Genomic DNA, 18,239 nt, shown 5'->3' with positions numbered 1-18,239 from the left:
TGTCCTATGCCACATGGCGCCATGCTCAGCAGTGCTGGGACAATGGAGGAGGAAGGGGGGACACTGGGAGTGATGGCGTTTGTCTTCCCAAGAAATGTTACATGTGAATTAGCCCTGCTTTCCTGGAAGTGGCTGAACACTTGCCTGATGAATGAATGCCTTGGTTTGCTTTGCTTGAGCGTGTTGCTTTACCTGATCAACTGTCTTAATCTCAACCCATGAGTTCTCACACTTTTAGCTTTCTGATTCTCCCCCCCATCCCAGCTGAGGACAGTGAGTGAGTGTTTGTGTGGAGCTGAGCTCCCTGACTGGGCTAAATCACAACAGCTGGTCAAACACAGGCTGCCCAGAGAGATTGTGGAGTTTCCATCTTTCAGGATTCAAAACCTGAAAGGGCAGACCTTGAGCAATTTGCTCAAGTTGACCCTGGTTGGAGCAGGAAGGTTGGATTAGGCAATCTCCAAATGTTCCCTCCAGTTTCCACCAGTCTGTGATTCTGCATCATCCTTGCTTAGCACTACTTCAGTTTATTGCTGCTGGTATTTCAGTGACCATGGTATAATAGAAAATCTTAGTGAAAGCACTGGTATTTTATTTCACAAATGTATTTCTTTGCATGTCATTTACTGTATATGAGTACTGTATATGCCAATGCATATTTGGATGGTTGTCCCAGTAGACTTTAATGAAGATGACAGCTTATTTTGTTTTCACATTTCTCTTATATGTGATTGTTTTCTGGATATTATTTAGAATTTTCAGAATCTGAATATTACATGACTTTTTGGTCTGAAGTGATCTTGTATGGAACATTTACAATATGTCATCTTGTAGCCCTCAAGAATTTAATAGAAAACTTTTTACAGGTGGTAGCAGGAATGCTGTAAGTATTAATGGGAGTTTAATACAGTTGTTAAGGGGAGGAAAAAATCTTTTCTTGAGAGGAGTGAGTATGTTACAAATATATTAATTTCTTAACAGCTGTATAAAAAGAAGTACAGGCAGCATATACATGTCACATTTCAAATATATCATTAATATACTAATAAGTATAAATAAACATAAGTTAGAATCAATTTATTTAAAAAAAAAAAAAAAGAGAATATCGATTCCCACAGCAAACTTAACTGTCCCCAATTTTATAGCACTACTACCTGTGCTATAATAACATGTGATTTGATACCATGGAAAAACAAAAGACTATTTCAAAAGACTTTTGGCATCTTGCACAGATTTCAGAGGAATTTTGTACTATTATTTTTCCTTTTCTAGCAGTGGGAAAATGCAGTGTATTTTTGTCTGTGTTACTTTAAAAAAAAAAAAAAAAGTTTTTTTAAAACTTTGACAAATTTATAGAAATATAGAAAGTATAGTGTAATATAAGGCAGGAAGAGTTCTCCATCCCACTCTGAAGAAGTATTAAGCATAATCTAAATTCTAATTGAAATCCTACCCCTACCACATGTGCGTCCAGTCTGTTCTTCACACCTTCATATTAGGATGGCTTTCTATAACGCCTAGCTCTGTTATGAGAAAGTCTGTCAAATGTCATACTAAAGGATTTTCTAATTATACATATATTTATTTTTTTTTTTTTTCTTCCATGTGCCATAGAAAACAAATTGTGATTTTTATAATAGACTTTTAATGGTAGAAGATTGTTGCAGATCTTTTGTTGATGGTGTGTTTTTCAAGACTGAACAAACAAAATTATTTCAGTATTTCCTCATGTCATTCAAAAACGTACAGCTTTTAACAGTTTTGATGTATTTCTGAAGAATTTTACAGTTAATTTATTTTCTGAGATGCAGTACCCACTTGAGCACAATTGTCTAGGTAGGATTTGAAATTCCTGAGTGGACAAATAGATTACCTGTGATATTCCTGTTAACACATGCTATTATAACACCTCATTTCCTGTGGAAGCTGTTTATCACTCGCTCATAATCCATTTATTTTTCATCTGTAAAACACAGACTATTCTGTTTTTCCTAATTATGCATTTGTGTATTTGATGTTTTTCTCAACTTACTAGTTTTTCTTTTGGGCTATGATCAAGTCAAATGGAAAGCTCAAAGAGAAAAATCAACAAATTGTAGTTGAAAACAGCTTGAGTACATTATAAGTGCATAATGAATGTTCTTTAAAAGTACTCAAGTAACTGAAAAAATTGGACTTTTTTTCATGTAAAATTAGGATAAATTAATGTAATCTTAGTGATTTTTCCCTAAAAAAATTTTCATCAAAAATCCCAAAGACAGCATTGTGCAAGCCTCTACAAAGAAAATTAACTTTATTCCAGCCACAGCCATGACAAAAAGTAATTAAAAGAAAAAAAAATTATAAAGGAATTTAGACCTGTGAAAAGATCTGTCCTCTGGAGTAGACTTAGGTAAACTGGTATGTAATAATCTATTTTCTACTTGAAATGTTATTTCATATTCCTGCCTATTCAGCTCTTTATTATCTACTTCCTTTTATTTATTTGGAGCGCTAACACATCTTAAAAAAAAAAAAAAAGTTTGAAATGATAATGGTGCTTCCACTTCTTATAAGAGTTAGGAAAAGTATATCAAAACTAATAAAACATCATTTGATATCAAAAAAGGGAAGCCTAGCTTTGAACTCAATTGCCAACCACTAGTGCAATTACTGTCAGATCAATTTATAAACACAAATGAAGGTAAAAGCACAGTAAGATAACTCATGTCTCTAAAACTGCCAGTTATTTTCAAATTCATTGTTAAATCTAATATGATGTATAATTTGAAATTTTCAATAGGGAAAGGCCAATTATGTCAGGATTTCTGAGAACTGAGTGTTTTTTAACAAGTACTAAGTGAATGCAATGATGTTGATGGTTGTTATCACAGAAGGAGAATGACTGTGAGATGTGACTTTTTGTGTCTGTTCCCTCTTTTTCAGTCAAAATGTTTGATCAGTCCACTGACTAAATGTGCTTGTTGCTTTGTGTATGTGTTGCATAATAGCTATTAAATACAGCTAGAATGAGTTAAGATCAAGCTTTCTTTCAGACATAATAAGGATATTTGTTTGATGACCTCTTTTGTTTTTTGAGTAAGTCAGTAAGTATTGAAATGACATTTACATATGTCAGCAAAGGGTAGGTTTACAATAATTTACATGATCAGCAAATAAGATCCCTCAAAATGCAGAAGAAGACATATCTCATATTAGAATGTGAAGCTTTAATTTAAGGAGGGGGATTACTTAAATGGGAAGAAACAAGATATATGGCAATATTTACTTTTTGGATTGTATGAAAGCTATGAAAGTGAAAGAAATATACTACTGGCATTATTGGCATTTACATCAAAGTGGGTGTTAAACAAAAATTATTAAAGATCAGTATTTTTAATTTTTTTCCCCTTCAAGATTATTTTTATTTAACATGTTCCCAGAAGCTAGGAAATTTCCGTGTTTTCAGAACTGAGTGGAAGACAACTGTTTCTTTCTTTCTGGTTTTCTTTTTTTCTTTTTTTTTTTTTTTTTCTTCCTTCTTGGAGAAATTGCTAGAAGAAAGTTCCTTGACATTGTTTCAGTTCCTCTCTAGGGATAGTTGCTGACATGGATGGTTTCTCAGCAGAATTCCATATTAACTTTCACAACTAAGCTTCATCACTCAGTTGGGTATTTAGAGATCTCAACCAACCACACAAGGAAGTGCTGCTAAACAACTTACTGGATTCCCTGCCTTGGAAAAGAGCCAATAGATACATTGGGGAAAGCATAATATCAATTTGCAGTGAGCAGAGAATGAAGGAGCACGGTCCTTGGAGGGGGCCAAAGACTATTATCAATTGTTTGGAGCTCTGAAGTAGCAAGAAATCAATTGATTGAGGGAAGGTGGATGAATGCCAGATGATCAATAGAAGTGGGAGCGATCACATTTGGTCATTGTTTTTGGTTAGAAAAACATCAAACAACGTGGTTGCCAAGAGACAGAAGCTGACTTGTACAGAAGCATGAGAGAAATGGGAAACACAATGAGTAAAATGCCTCCACTTTGACAGGCTTCAGAGGCACTGGGATGCTATGATGTTAATTTTTGCATCTAGGCAAAAATATTGTATCTAACATTAAGAGCGAATGAAAGATATATATGTGAAAAATATCTGCATTTGTTTTTTTATGTCAGCAATTGACCATACTGGAAGAACACTATAATGTGTGTAATATAAGGTGTTATCAAACACCATTCTGTGACATCAACAGAGAAGTATGCTGGTGGGTTGGAAAATTGCAGCAGCAATAAAGATAGACTGATGTCACAGAAAACCTCCATCACTCGATACTTGACTCAGGGAAAAAAAAAAAAAAGGCATGTTATTGTTGTGTGGGTATAGGACAAGCAGTAACACTTAGAAAGGTGGAGATAATGTGTTGGAATGGTTGAGATGAGATGAATGGGAAATGTTAGTAAGATGATTGGAGGTTTGGACTATTTTGACATGAATAATTTAGTTAAGATACTTGTAAAATCACAGTTTTACTGACCATGCAGTGAATGTGCAAGTAGTATAAGTGACTGAGTATTTCATCAATGTAATAGTACATCTCAAATGAATGATAGACTGTAGGTAGGAGGCTATGTACCTTTGGTGTCTGAAGTTCTAAAGCGGGAGGTTTTGAGACAGGTTTTCCAGAGTCTATACTTTTAGTTTTTACCATGACAAGGAAGATAAATTACTAAGGATATATTTGCTCAGTAAAAATGCTTCCTTTTTTTTTTTTTTTTTTGTTTAATTATTTTTTTTTCCAGATGCTACTTAAATAAGCCTTCTATCCCCAACTTTTCTAAAGATGTTGGTGCAATTGGTCAGTCAGAAGTTACTGTTGTCAAATCTACCATTTCTAGTAAGTAGCTAAGATGCTTTTGAAAGACTGTAAAAAATGAAATACATAAGTGTGTGCAAAAGATAGGTATCAGATCTAATGAAAATCTGTTACGGGTAACCAGGTATCAGCTATCTACAGATAGTTGTGACACACAGTAAAATGAGCACATTTGATGCTGAACCTGAGTAATCTGAAATACGCGTAGCTTTCCTGAATAGATGCTTCTGTACACTTGAACTGAGGATATTAGCCTCCATTTTTCTTAGTGTTTTGTTTGTTTGTTTGGTTTTTGTGCATCTTTTTTAATATATTGATTATTTAATTTTAAAATGTTTATTGTATTTGTAGGAAACTGATTAGATTTACATTTTAGACAATCAGGAAAGAATCAAGAGTAGCAGAACACAGAAGAATAATTAGTGAAGAAGCTACTAGGCTTTGACAGAAACTACGTAATACATAAGCATGATATATAATCTGCATAAATATGGCACTAAGTATTGGCTTCTGACCAACTTTCTAGATTCAGCTAAATATGTCATGGTAGGCAATTTCACATCAACAGAATATAAAAACAAACTGGCAGCATCCTTAATCCAAAGAACAGGAATGAGACAAAAGAGGCAATAACGTCCCTCAGCTCTGGTAAGTGATAATTGGTGAATATAGTTATAGAATAAGTGAAAAATATAGGTGTTTTCTTTACAGCAGCTGTGATGATTTAGGTTTGATGATCTTCACCTTTAGTTGAAGAGTATATATTTCAAATGCTAATAACTCTATGTAAATAGACTCTTGCATATTATGAGAGTTGATGACATTGTATGCCATGCTGCAGAGCACTCAGGGCTGGTTTGGTGTGTGCACATTCTCCTTTGAATGCAGAGGCCAGTGTTAGGCAGTACATGTGAACCCACTTCCTGGTTTGAGTGGCTGAAGAGTTTCTCTTCTTGCTTGTGGTGTTAGTTCCTTAACTTCCAGCACAGTGTTACCTAGTGGCCACCAGGTAGAATCACGCAAAGGTGGGTTCTTGATGTGAGGGTGTCCTGGTTTAGCCCGGCCGGCAGCTAAACACCACACAGCCGTTCGCTCACCCTCCCCCCTCCCTCTCTGGGACGGGGGAGAGAAATGGAAAGTGAAGCCCGTGAGTTGAGATAAAGACAGTTTAATAAGACAGGAAAATAACAATAATAATACTAGTACAATGATGATAATAGTATTACTACTACTAATGTGTACAAACAAGTGATGCACAATGCAATTGCTCACCACCCGCTGACCGATGCCCAGCCTAACCCCGAGCAGTCCGGCCCCCTCCCCCCGGCTAGCCACCCCTATATATTGTTTAGCATGACGTCAGATGGTATGGAATACCCCTTTGGCTAGTTTGGGTCACCTGTCCTGGGTCTGTCCCCTCCCAGCTCTTACTGCACCCCCAGCCTGCCTGTTGGCAGGACAAAGCAAGAAGCTGAGACGTCCTTGGCTTAGTGTAAGCACTGCTCTGCAACAATTAAAACATCGGGGTGTTACCAGCACTCTTCTCATCCTAAGCCAAAACATAGCATTCTACCAGCTACTAGAAAGAAAATTAACTCTGTTCTAACTGAAACCAGGACAGAGGGAATGCTGTGCTAGTATATTAAGTGTGAATACTTCTGTTGATCTTAAATTGGAGGGAGCTGGACTGAGACAAGTCACAAGTTACACTGACGGGATTACAGTGAAGTAATGCTAATGGATGACACTGCACTTTGTGAAGCCTAAAGAAGTACCTGATCCAGGAAATTTCCTTTGAAACCTGTAGAGCTTCAGTGATCCACTTAATGATCTCTATGGGAGATCCTCTTCCTCCTCTGCATATCTTTTTCTATTAAGCTTCTCTTCACTTAAAAACTGAGAATACTGTTAACAAAATGCAAACACAGGTTATGCATATCCAATATAGCATTTCCTATCAGCTGCATTACAGAGGTGTTCAGAAGCTGCTAGTACAAAATTTATGGCAAAAGCCATCTTTTTGCTTCCTCCCACTTTGCCTCCAGCTGTGTCAGAGCTAATATGAGTGAAACACCTAATTATCTATTAGCCAAGGTTATAAAATAAAATTAGTCACAGCCCTCTATGAAAAATGGCTAACAACTTTCTGCTCATTAAAAATCAAAGCATATACTTACCCATATTTGATACAAAATGACTGCAATAAAATCTGTGTGAATGAATTTATGAAAGTTATTCTGAAAAAAAAAAACAAAAAAACAAAACAAAACAAACAAAAAAAAAAAACACACAATCAATTAAAAGAGAAGCACCTCAAATGAAATGGCCACTTACTTTTTAAACTGTATTCCCTAAAATATTATGAGCTTATGAATGCTTAAGAAAAGACCCCACACTGTCTTTCTAACTTTAACTTTCTAAATACATGGGTAAAGGAATACCTCCTTTCTCACTATCCATCAAAGCATTCATTAAAACACGTCTTGATCTTCAGTTACAGAATAAAATACCGCTTTGAAAAGATTACTTTCAGATTTTCATATTACTATTTGTGATGTTGCAGCATCAATGTCAATAAACTTTAAAGTAGAAGATGAATCTCCAGCTTCAGAAAGGGATTTTACAAATTAATGGACAACAGATACTAAGGGGGAACAGGTGGAAACAAACCCTTTAACATCCCTGATACAACACCTGTGGATACTGGGGAAGTATGAGGGAAATGTGCCACAGAAGGTGGCTGAGATGGTGCAGTATTCCTAAACAGATTCTTCTGTTTCTGCTATCAGAACTGTGGGTTTGATGAACAAGTAGCCTTAGTTGGACATTATTTATTTTTTTTTTTAATGCTTTGCTTTTCAAACTTCTTAAAATATGAGGATTAAAATGTGTATCAGTTTACTGCTGTGACTCTCATTGAGTGTAATGAAACCTTCATAACTAACAGGTTACAGTAAAAAGAGGAAAAAAAAAAGGATATAAAGGCATAATGGTCATGGATATATATTCTTCATGTGTACTGTCTTCATGCAACTGTTTGTTTCCTGTGTTGTGAAATCTCTATTATCCTACAGAACATCACAATGAAAACAAGTTTTGCAGTCCTAGATATGTTGCTTAATTCAGTGCTGCAGGGTTTCTTAAAATGCCTTAGCTTCACATGGTACTTGGTAGCATCATTTAGTGAGGTGTTTTCAGGGTCACTTATCACTGCAAGCCTAGTTTCAGTCGAGCAGAGAAAGAACCCGCTGAGTGAGTGACAGGAGCATTACCTTGCAAACTTAGAAGGATTTGTTTGGTATAAACTTGACTAACCAACAGCTGACAAACTCTGATGTGTACAACCTGTTCACTGAACCCAAATTATGTCTGGTTTGTTTAACATACTTCCAGTTTCTGCTTTGAAGTAACAATAACCTGTTTTGTAGGATAGTTCAAAATACACTAAGATTGCTTGACCAAAAAAAAAAAAAAGTTGCAATGCTCATGTAACTTTCTCCAAATTACGTTTTTAGTTTCTAATTGTTCTGAAAAAAATTACTGTGAAAATCTGCCAAGATTCCCGTACCTGTGTGACAACACAGATGTCTGCATGCCATTTAACAGCTTTGGGGAGGGATAATGTTGTGGGTAAATGTTGGAACTGACATCCTGAGCACTAGTGAAAAAGCTTGGCCTTCATCATTAGATAAATTGAATCATTGAATAAATATTGATAAAAAAAGACTTCCTACCCGATTTAGGCAAGCTGAACTTGTAGGCTTTGGGGACAGGAAAATTTTTATTTCTTCTTTTATGTTCCTATTTTGCAGTTTTCTTTTTCTTTTTTTTTTTTTTTTTTCCCTTTTTTGATATAAAATCTTTGGTATACTGGCATTAATTTAGTGTATTACATTGTCTTTCTCAAGGATTTTTATCTCATATAAGCAGCATTAGTTTCCTATTGAAATATTATGCTTTTGCCAATATATTAGTACAGCACAGCAGCAAGTAAAATTACATTATTGCTGATTGCATTCAAAAAGACAGCACATTCGTTTCACCTCTCTTAGCACATGTGCAAAGTTCCTATGTACCAGGTGGTTGTAATTAGTCTGGAATGCAGTTTGGCTGGCAAATTCCTTCCTGTTTATTGGATAATTTCACTGCTACAGTCCCCAAACTGCAATGGGTAATGGGGGGGAGTATTTTAACTATAGGTATTCTGGTATAAATCTTAGAAATTTCCTATAACTACTGTTAATGTGAGCTGATACTCTAAAAATGAAAATCATCTGGCTTTTGGGATCCCTGGCACCCAGGTCATAGGGCTTAACTTCATTTTAAAAAAGCAACATCTCTTTGGATGCTGCACAAATTGTGAAGTATTTTTGTTGTTTTTAGCTGACCTGTATGATGAAGAGGAACGTGCAAAGAAGGCTGACATCAATAACTTGTAAGTGGGCATGACAAACCCCAGACTTCTGTTGTCCTTACTCTTGAAGCATGTTCCATGGTGATACATATAGATGGATGACCTAAAAAACAAAGACATTTAATGTCAGCTGAAATAGTAACAGAAGTAATTTTGAAAACTCATGTGGAGGCAGCTGCCCATGCACTATCATGTAGAAAGGATGTATTGCCCATACACAGAGAGGTGTACATGTTTCTGTCACATTGTTTTTCCTCAAATATAAATACTTCAGAAGCTTTCCTACTTTCCTAAGTCTATTTACCATGTTGATGACCTGATCATAAAATCTTAGAAACAGCAGTGCATTGTATCAGAAACACTGATAACCAGTGTTTCTGAAAACTGAAATTGATGTTCTACTTAAAATAATCAGTTCTCTTTATTATTCATATAGCTAATGTTGTTAAGTAAGTATACAATTGTAAGTATGCAATTTGAACATGCATTCAAAACCTGTATTTTCAAGTAGAAATTAAATTTTTATCTTTAAGCTGTTCAGTGACATGATTGTGAAGTTCAGCCTAGTTATGCATTAGGTGGCTACATATATGATGCGAAAAGCATAAAAAAGTAACATTAATTGAATCAGTAAACCATGGAAATAGAATAATATTCCTCCCTTATCCCTCCCCTCCCCCCCCCCCCCCGAAGTTGTTTTTGAGGATTTATTTATTTCTTCATTCCTAGACAATATATTTAGAACAAGGATATTTAAAACCACACCAGTATAATGGCCATTCTGAAAGTTTTCTATCACGTGTCAGCAGAACTTGGTAAAATTCCTCAATTTTTAATTAGACAATGCCGTACTATCACAATCTTGAAACTTTCAATTTTTGAGTGCACTGCTTTTGCTAAAGCTGCCCTTGCATGTCCCTGGAAACCTGGCTTTTTGCCTTGATACCAAGTTAACTCGTGTTCTTTGTCCTGACAGTTATAGAAATGACTACATAAAGTGCAGGGGAAAGGAGACTGGGTCTTAGTATTTGTGAGCACCTTTCAGTGCAGATAAATTTCAATGGCTGTAAATGATTGAGTAATTTAAATGACTGATTCAAATACCTTGACTACCTCCCTGCACATGCAAAAAGTAAAATAAAATTTTAGATGGCTTTATTTTATCTTCATTTCACACATGCACAGAAAATCTGAAGTACTCAAGGTGTGCACATGGAGTGAAATTCATCTGTGTTTTGCCATGTATTTTGCTTGTCTTTCTCCTGCTTATGTATTGTCATCCATGCAGGTTATTTTTATTGTGGATGCTATACAATAATTTTTCCTTATTGCTGAAAAAGTGGAGAGTCCTTGGTGGTGGAGGGGGAGGAGGGTTGGAATAGCAGTCCTGGAACTTTGTTTTGTAAACTGGAATGTGCTTTCAAAAAAAGATATCCTGGGTTACCTCAGTAATAATTGCCAGTGGTGTTTTATATTGGTGATATTTAACTGGACAAAAATCTCAACCAAAAACCTTAGGGAAAATTATTCTTTTTCTTACTTTTCTCCTAACTGGACAATTTTATGTGAACTAATATCTGATAAGGCTTTCAAGGGAGCCAGTTACATATTTCCTCCCATCAGTATTGCAGTACTATAGGCTTTTTCTGAGACCTTTACTAGCTTACTTGTAAATATTGACTGAGGCATTGCTCTTTGGGAGATAGCATTTTTAGTTTAACTATGGTTATGCCAGTTACTTCCACTGATAGTCTGTCAGAAGAAGAAACTTTAAATAAAGCTTCAAGTAAGTATACTCTAAATAAGATTCGTGTTGTGAGAAGTTCATCTGACAGAGTAACTGTGATGCAAGACATCTCTAAGAGGTTATTGCTCTGACAAATTAGATGCAGGAAACTGTTTCTTTAAGAGATATACTAATTATGAAATCAACTAAATTGTTCGGTTCACGACTCATAGCAGTTAGAAGGCCAAGTTTTATGCAGGTCTGGTGACGTACACTGTATAGTATATGTGTATGTACAGTATGCATGTTTACATGAGGTTTAGGGTTTACTAAAAATAGAACATCTGCTGTTTTGTGCAGGATTTTTATTGTATGCCTGCAGCATGGATTTCTGAGCACCTTTCTTTGATACAGTGAATGACAACATGATCAACATGTTTTGTATGCAGTTTTCCAGTCCATCCTTTCTTCCTCTCTCCTCAGCACAGGTAAAATATAAAATAACCAGGCAGTAACTAGATGTGCTATGTAATAGCATACGCAGGTTATGTTTTGTCAGACATGGACAGTGATATAAAAAAGTTTACTGTTGTTATTTTAAATTGTATTTCATAAATATGTATTTGCCATGAAGAATCCAGCATCCTTTAGTTTGACTAGTGAGGCTTTTCAGCACAAACTATTCAAATGCCCTGATCCAAAAGTACTATCAACAGAAAGAGAAAATATGAGAGGGTGAGAAGGGGGCAAAAATCAGTGAGCTTTGAAGACTAACTTTATGAACTCAAATCAAGCAGGCGACACTTCCTTTGATGATACAATTCAAACATGAAGGAAGACTGATTATATTTGCTACTTGAGTGGAAGAGCTTCTGCAGCACAAGGTAGGACTTACAAAGTTTAGCACATTCGTTGAAGAGTTAAGATCAGTGAATTAGTTACCTCATGCTTTGAGAATCAGTTTGAGAGAATATTCAAAGCGTTTGAATTTGGTGAAGTGCTTATAAGTTCATTTTTTAATATTAATGAATGTACATTTAATTAAAACTTGGAGAGGGGAAATGCTGGCTGCTTTTTTTTTTTTTTTTTTTTTTTTTTTTTTATAGTATTATTTTAACCTTTCTGTCTGTTTAGTTTTTTAAGAGAGATTCTGTTAAATATCCTTTCCAGAAAGTCATCACATAGCATTCAGAGAACAGGACAGAAAGGAAAATTGGTACTTACCTAGCTTTGCTGATAACTTGCCCTGTTAGCTAGGCTTTACACTTCATATTTCTATACTTAAATGTACCCATCTGTAAAACTGTCATAATCTACTTTTCACAGGAAAGTTGTGAAAAGCAGATTCATAAAAGTGCTTTTACACCTTCTCATGAACTCTATATTTGAGCAAATAATCCTGCTCCTTTCCCATTTGTGAAAAATTTACCAGTTGGTTAGCTGCAGCTCTTTGATAATGCATTTAAGTAAACAAATACATGTATTTCACGTGGAGGTCATTGCAGAAGGTCACTATTTGTAGTTTCTTTCTCAGTGGACCTATAGGAATACATGGTGTTTTTCCTGCTTAGATAACACAGTTGTGCTGTGATGATCCCTTTTTACTGTTTACAAATGATCTCTAAACAGCTAGTAAATCCTTGAACAATGTTAGCCTCTCTGGATAAGGATTCGTTTTAATGAACATAGATGTAATGACATAGACATGTATGCTTGGGCTCTTTATACTTTGTTGTTCTTCAAGCAAATGGAGGGAGAGAGGCATTTTTAGGACACACTGATATCTGAGATATCTACATTAGAATGAGACTAATTGGCTTCTGGAAGCGTCTATCTTTCACTAACAGAGCAGCTGAGGTTCAGATGCAGGCAACTGAACTGTGCCGTACATGCCTAAGGTTAGGTAAGGTTAATCCTATCCTGATTATGTGGTAAACCAACATAAAAGCAGTTGTGAGAAAACTTCTAATGTGATACTTGAAGAATTTATTTGTGCTAGTGTTCAAGAAAACCCATGTGATATCTGGAAACAGAAGTACTCTTAGACTTTCATGAAATAGTATTCTGGATATTAGAGAACAAGCGTATCTTAATGGCAAAGATAATCATACATACTTTTAAAATGTGCACTTTGGGCTTTGCAGCTTTTATTGTATGTTAGATTGCTGGCTCTTCTCTTACTGCTCATGTTTATTGCAATAGCACCTATGGGTCAGGAATTAGGAGTTTGCTGTGTCCAGAATTTTGGAAATGATAAAACAGAGAGAATCCCCGTCCCAGCAATCATTGTCTCTTATTGATGGAGAACAAGTTGCGATAAGTGAAGGCAGTCAAGGAAAGAGGTTATTTGAGAGACAAATGACAGTCAGCAAGCACACACTTAGAACAATGTTGTTGTCTTGATTTCTGTTCAGTTTATTTATTACCTACATGCTTGGACTTCACTTTTTTATTTTATTTTATTTTTTTTTAAATTTATGTAAGTGAATCACTCCACTTTCTATTCCCAATCTTAGCTTTCTTGTTTGGGGAGATGAGGTGTTTTATTTCCTCCTTTTAAAAAATCATTTAAGTGCAATAAAGTTTGCTGTTCTTATTAAGTCCTTTGGGGGCATGGTGCCTTGAACTGAAATTTTATGTAGCAATTTTGCACCCCGCCTCTCTTTTGAGAGTGTTCGTAATCTGTGGCACAGCAGAATGCATAACTGTGTTATGATTTTAGCTTTGTTTTGTAAATTCTGAGGAATATAGCAAAGACACCTCTGTGTGTGACAGACACACAGGTAAAGTATTTATCAAATAGAATTGTAACATGTCTATAATAAAGCTAAAGATTTTCAGGAGTTCTTGATATATATATATATTTTTGGTGGAATAGTGGGAAGGTCAGATTGAACAGCAACTGAAAGTTGGATATTGTGGTACTTGAAACCTCTTATATCCCTTTTAATGGTAATTTTCTAGCAATGCTAACAGAATTAAATCTTTCTAAATTAAAAAAAAAAAGTCTGAGATGTGTTATATAAGCGTTGGGGCTTAAGGGAAGAATATTACCAAGACTTCCCATGCATTGCTGTATAATATAGACAGATTTATAAGGAAAATATGAGACAGAATGATAGTGAGTGACGTGTTGTCAACATGCATTGTTTTGCTTTCATGATTTAGAATCAATCATGGATATTAAAAATTCCAGTTATACACATAGAATTTGAGTACGTGTTTATGCCATACATAGAAACTCAGGATCTACTAAGTGCTGTAGTTCTTCCATTGCTTCAGAGACAAGGCAAAGCTACAATCATTTTGTTTTAATACTACATGCTATTGGTAAATGCATACTTTTGATATTTAGTATCAGTCTTTAGACTTTACGATTCAGGGCATGCAAAGCAGAGAGAAATAACAAGCAACATACAGAAAGAAGTTATATAGAAAACTAAAGTAAGAGCATGGCTTAAAACCCTTCGGAATTATCAGGACATTTCCTTTGTTGCAGAAGTGGGAAGGTAAAAGAATGAGCAGAAAGATGGAATACATGAAAAATTTTGGTATGATGTTCTTTGTGCAAGAAAAAATTATTTTTTTTCCTCACTTCCACTGGAAAACATGCACAATTTAATAGATTTATTTATTTATTTATTTTTATTATTATTAAAAAAAAAAAGACTTTTAGAATAAGTTCCTGACTGGAGCTTTGCTCCAGAAAATTAAGTGAGCTGTCATGACCCTCACACAGAGGCATTGTGTGACAGCCACAGGTTGTCTGACACAGGCAGGATAAGCACTTAAAGAAATGTAGACCCGTTTTTAAGAAAAGGAAATGTCCTATAATATGCTCCTAACCTTAAGAGCTGCAGTGATTAGATGTCTTTATCCTTTTTAGGAAAAAGTCAGAAATTACCATCTTTCTGAGGTTATTAAGAAAATAATAATAACAAAAAAGATCCCAAACACCCTAAGTTAAATACTGATACATAAAACACTAAGATTGGATTTTGTTTTCGTGTAGGAATGTAGTAGGAAGCTATTTTTAAGGAATGAAGCAATTGCTTTGCTGTCACTGCTGAAAACATCGTTAGTTTTCTTTTCAATTAACAACTCTGCATTAACAAATCAAAATTATTCTGCAGTATAGCCATCAAACCTCCTTTCCAGTAACTCCCGGCTGCATGTAGTTAAAAGTAAACTTGAAACCTCTCCTTCAGTGAAGTATGTCATTTATCCTTCTGAAACAGATCTAAAATAAAAGCAAAAAAAAAAAAAAAAAAATCAATTTTTAAAGGATACATGTAGACCTCTTTTTTTTTTTTTTTTTTTTTTTTTTTTTTAAGTAAGTGATGAGATTTAAATGCCACACATACATTCCTGGTCATCTGGTTCTGATTCAAAATTCCTGAAAAAGTCAACCTTGCCAAGCAGACAAAGGCAGCTGTGCAGTGTTCTTTTGGAAAATCACCAAAAGCAGATGCATTAGCAGTGGAGGAATTGTGTTTCCTATCGCTGCCAGCTACCTCAGCAGCCTAAGGAATTCAATGGAGAAAACAAGTAGGTAGTACAGATTTCAACCAAGAACATAGGATCCAAATATCCGAAATACGTATAAAGCAGAAGGTGGCTAACTTGTCTTTTTCTTTAATTGCCTATCAGAAATTCCAGTCTACTTAGGGGCAAGCCAATCTCTCAGCTGTGTCATGATTCACTTGTCTCTCTTCCTGTTCTAGATGATAAATCACATATAAAGTGATTAATGTTCATTTCCCTATAACATCCCTTTGCCCAAACATCTGCTTGGTATCGGTAAGGCTAATGCCTTCTCCTCCCATCTTCCCCAGTGAGTGACCTTTCAAAACTGCATCACCGGATGATCACCTGGTTTCAAGGCTTCATCCATTTTTGTGTCTTGTATAAGACCGTGGAGGCAGATGGCCTTACTTCAGATGTCTGCTTTTTATCACTTCTTGATAACTTGCACTGTGCCTTCAGGTTGGAAAATAGGTAAAATGTCTTTTCATCTGTTGTAAATTTTCCCCTCTACTTCTGTTCTCATCTTCTTACTTGTGGATGATCATATAAGGTTAAATTGTTCTGTGTTTTGTTTGATAACTAACGCTGAATTCATTAAACTACACTTCAGACTTAATTTTCTGTTCAATTTTCCTCTGCCAAGTTTGTTTCCAAATTATGTTCTTCGCACTATTGTCATCTGTGCAAGAGAGCTGCTCTCTCGTTTAATCTTAGTAAGTCCTAGCTAACTTCCACCTGAGGAATGAGATTGCATGCAAGAAGTGATTGTGCATGCTGCAGGACAGACTAAGAACTGTTTTATTAATATAACACACCAAAATACCCAAGGTAGGAGTTGGAGGAACAACCTCTGCCTCTATCTGCAAGGCTAAAAAAAAAAAAAGGAAACACCACCAGCAACCAACCAACCAAAAAAAAAAAAAAAAGACAACCCCCCCCAAAAAAAAACAACAACAAAAAACACCTCTCAACAAGCTGAAGGGAAAGAGATGCTCAGATTAGTGACATGGGAATTGATGCGAAAAAAAGAAATTTGGTTTTTGTTTCTGGTGCTGAACTGCTTGTTTTCATAGAAAAAATTATGAGAGATTAATTTTGGAGTCATTCTTCCAAAGGCTGATGACATTGTCTTCAAAGGACAATAACTGGTGTGTTGCCTTCAGGGGGCAGTGGCGACCTGGTTCAGGAACGGCACGGCGGCCAACCCCAGGCCGCTCGGTCCATCAGCTCACAGACACCAACGTGGTGGACGGCAAATGGCGTTTATTGTCGAGTCACATGGGCTTATATACCCGAGGCCCATAGCGTCACTTCCGCTTGCTTACATCACAGGCCACACGCTACTGTCCATCAAGGGAGGGGCTCCACCTTTCCGTACAGCACGACATCTTCCGGCCGCCAGACCCTAACTACCCACATCTCCCCCCTCCCTATGCACAACCAAATTAGCTAAAATATAACAATCTTAAGATGTAGACATCATAACTTAACTAAAAAACAAAAGGCACAATAACCAGGAGAAAACTAAGAGGTAACTGGTAACCCTGAGTAAATACACTCTTAAAGTAGTTGTTGGTGTTCTACCAACATAATGTTAACTTTCTCTAACCAACTTTTAACAAACAACACAAGCATATTTAGTATACAAGGTCCAAAGATAAGATCACACAAACGCATTGCAGCCCCCCACCCACGGAGGCCGCTTCGCTGGTGTCTGGATTCTGCCAGTGTGGAACTCTCAGGCTTAAACAGGACGCTTGCTGACTTATTGTCTTCTCATATCGCCGGGGTATACAGATTACAGGGGTGCCCGATGATCCGTTCCTGTGAACAGAAACTCAGTTTTCATTAGTTTTGTTCTGAAGTTGGGGCGTTGGCTGTTTGGAGCTTCTCAGGCCGCACGAGTTGCCATACCTTCATGGGCCCTCAGGCCCTGGACTTGCGCCTGGGGGGTGATCACTGTTGGGTCCGTACCCATTCCCCGCTGCAGGCTAGAGCCATACAGTGTGTGATCCGTCCCAGTTACTTGGGCCAGTTGTCTCATACAGTTGTCCCCCCATTCTCGTTTTAAAAATGATCATCCCACCCCCGTCAAAGATCAGTCTACAAGTTTGTTTGATATCAAACGGGAGCATGTCGCCTCCCCTGAAAACACCATCTATGAGGGTGGAGACCATTGCAGAATGAAGCCCTTTATCCACAATAGCTTTAACAATCGCTTGTACATCCTTAGGGTTTGTTGGTGAGTGAACCCTCTGCCCCCCGTCTGCCACCCAGACCAGGAACGCTAGCATGGCCGATAGAGCCAAGATGGTGCACGCAATCTTAATTTTCCTCCAATCTGTGAGAGGAATTTCTCTGCCTCGCGGTGCAGCTTTATTTCGGATGGGGATATTTTTGCCATCTGTCCCCATTTCCTCCTCCGAATTTGAATCGGTATCTGATCCGGAGTCAGAGCTTGACTGACTGCTCACCTCCGAGTTCCGGTCCCCTCCCATCGAGTTCCGGCCCCGCCCCCCACCGCTGCGGGCGGGCCGCTCCCTGCCTCGTGGCTCGCCCCGCCGCCTTCTCAGCAAGGCGTTTGCGCCACAGGAGCGTGTTTTCGGATGGCCGTTCCGATCGGCTCTCTGCCCCTCTCTCACGCTTCTACCTCCTCCCCGGTCGTCCCCGCAACCGTTCTCTTTTTCGCATTTCCACTTGTTAGTAAAACCTAAC

General features: G+C 36.8%; 1 long non-coding RNA gene across 3 annotated transcripts in view; it reads left to right on the top strand.

Moving 5' to 3' along the window:
- LOC106016305 (uncharacterized) overlaps nucleotides 1–16,320 on the top strand; it is a 210,010-nt gene extending 193,690 nt beyond the window's left edge. For all 3 annotated transcript variants that reach the window (XR_011809110.1, XR_011809111.1, XR_011809109.1), the window contains 3 exons: nucleotides 11,358–11,485; nucleotides 11,792–11,881; nucleotides 15,833–16,320. This is a non-coding gene — a long non-coding RNA (uncharacterized lncRNA). The remainder of the gene's footprint in view (nucleotides 1–11,357; nucleotides 11,486–11,791; nucleotides 11,882–15,832) is intronic.
- The last annotated feature ends 1,919 nt before the right edge of the window (nucleotides 16,321–18,239 follow it).

The sequence above is a fragment of the Anas platyrhynchos genome, chromosome 4 (assembly GCF_047663525.1).
Source record: "Anas platyrhynchos isolate ZD024472 breed Pekin duck chromosome 4, IASCAAS_PekinDuck_T2T, whole genome shotgun sequence".
Classification (NCBI taxonomy): domain Eukaryota; kingdom Metazoa; phylum Chordata; class Aves; order Anseriformes; family Anatidae; genus Anas; species Anas platyrhynchos.
The sequence above is the reverse complement of the archived record's forward strand: the minus strand, read 5'-3'. Positions and strand labels throughout refer to the sequence as shown.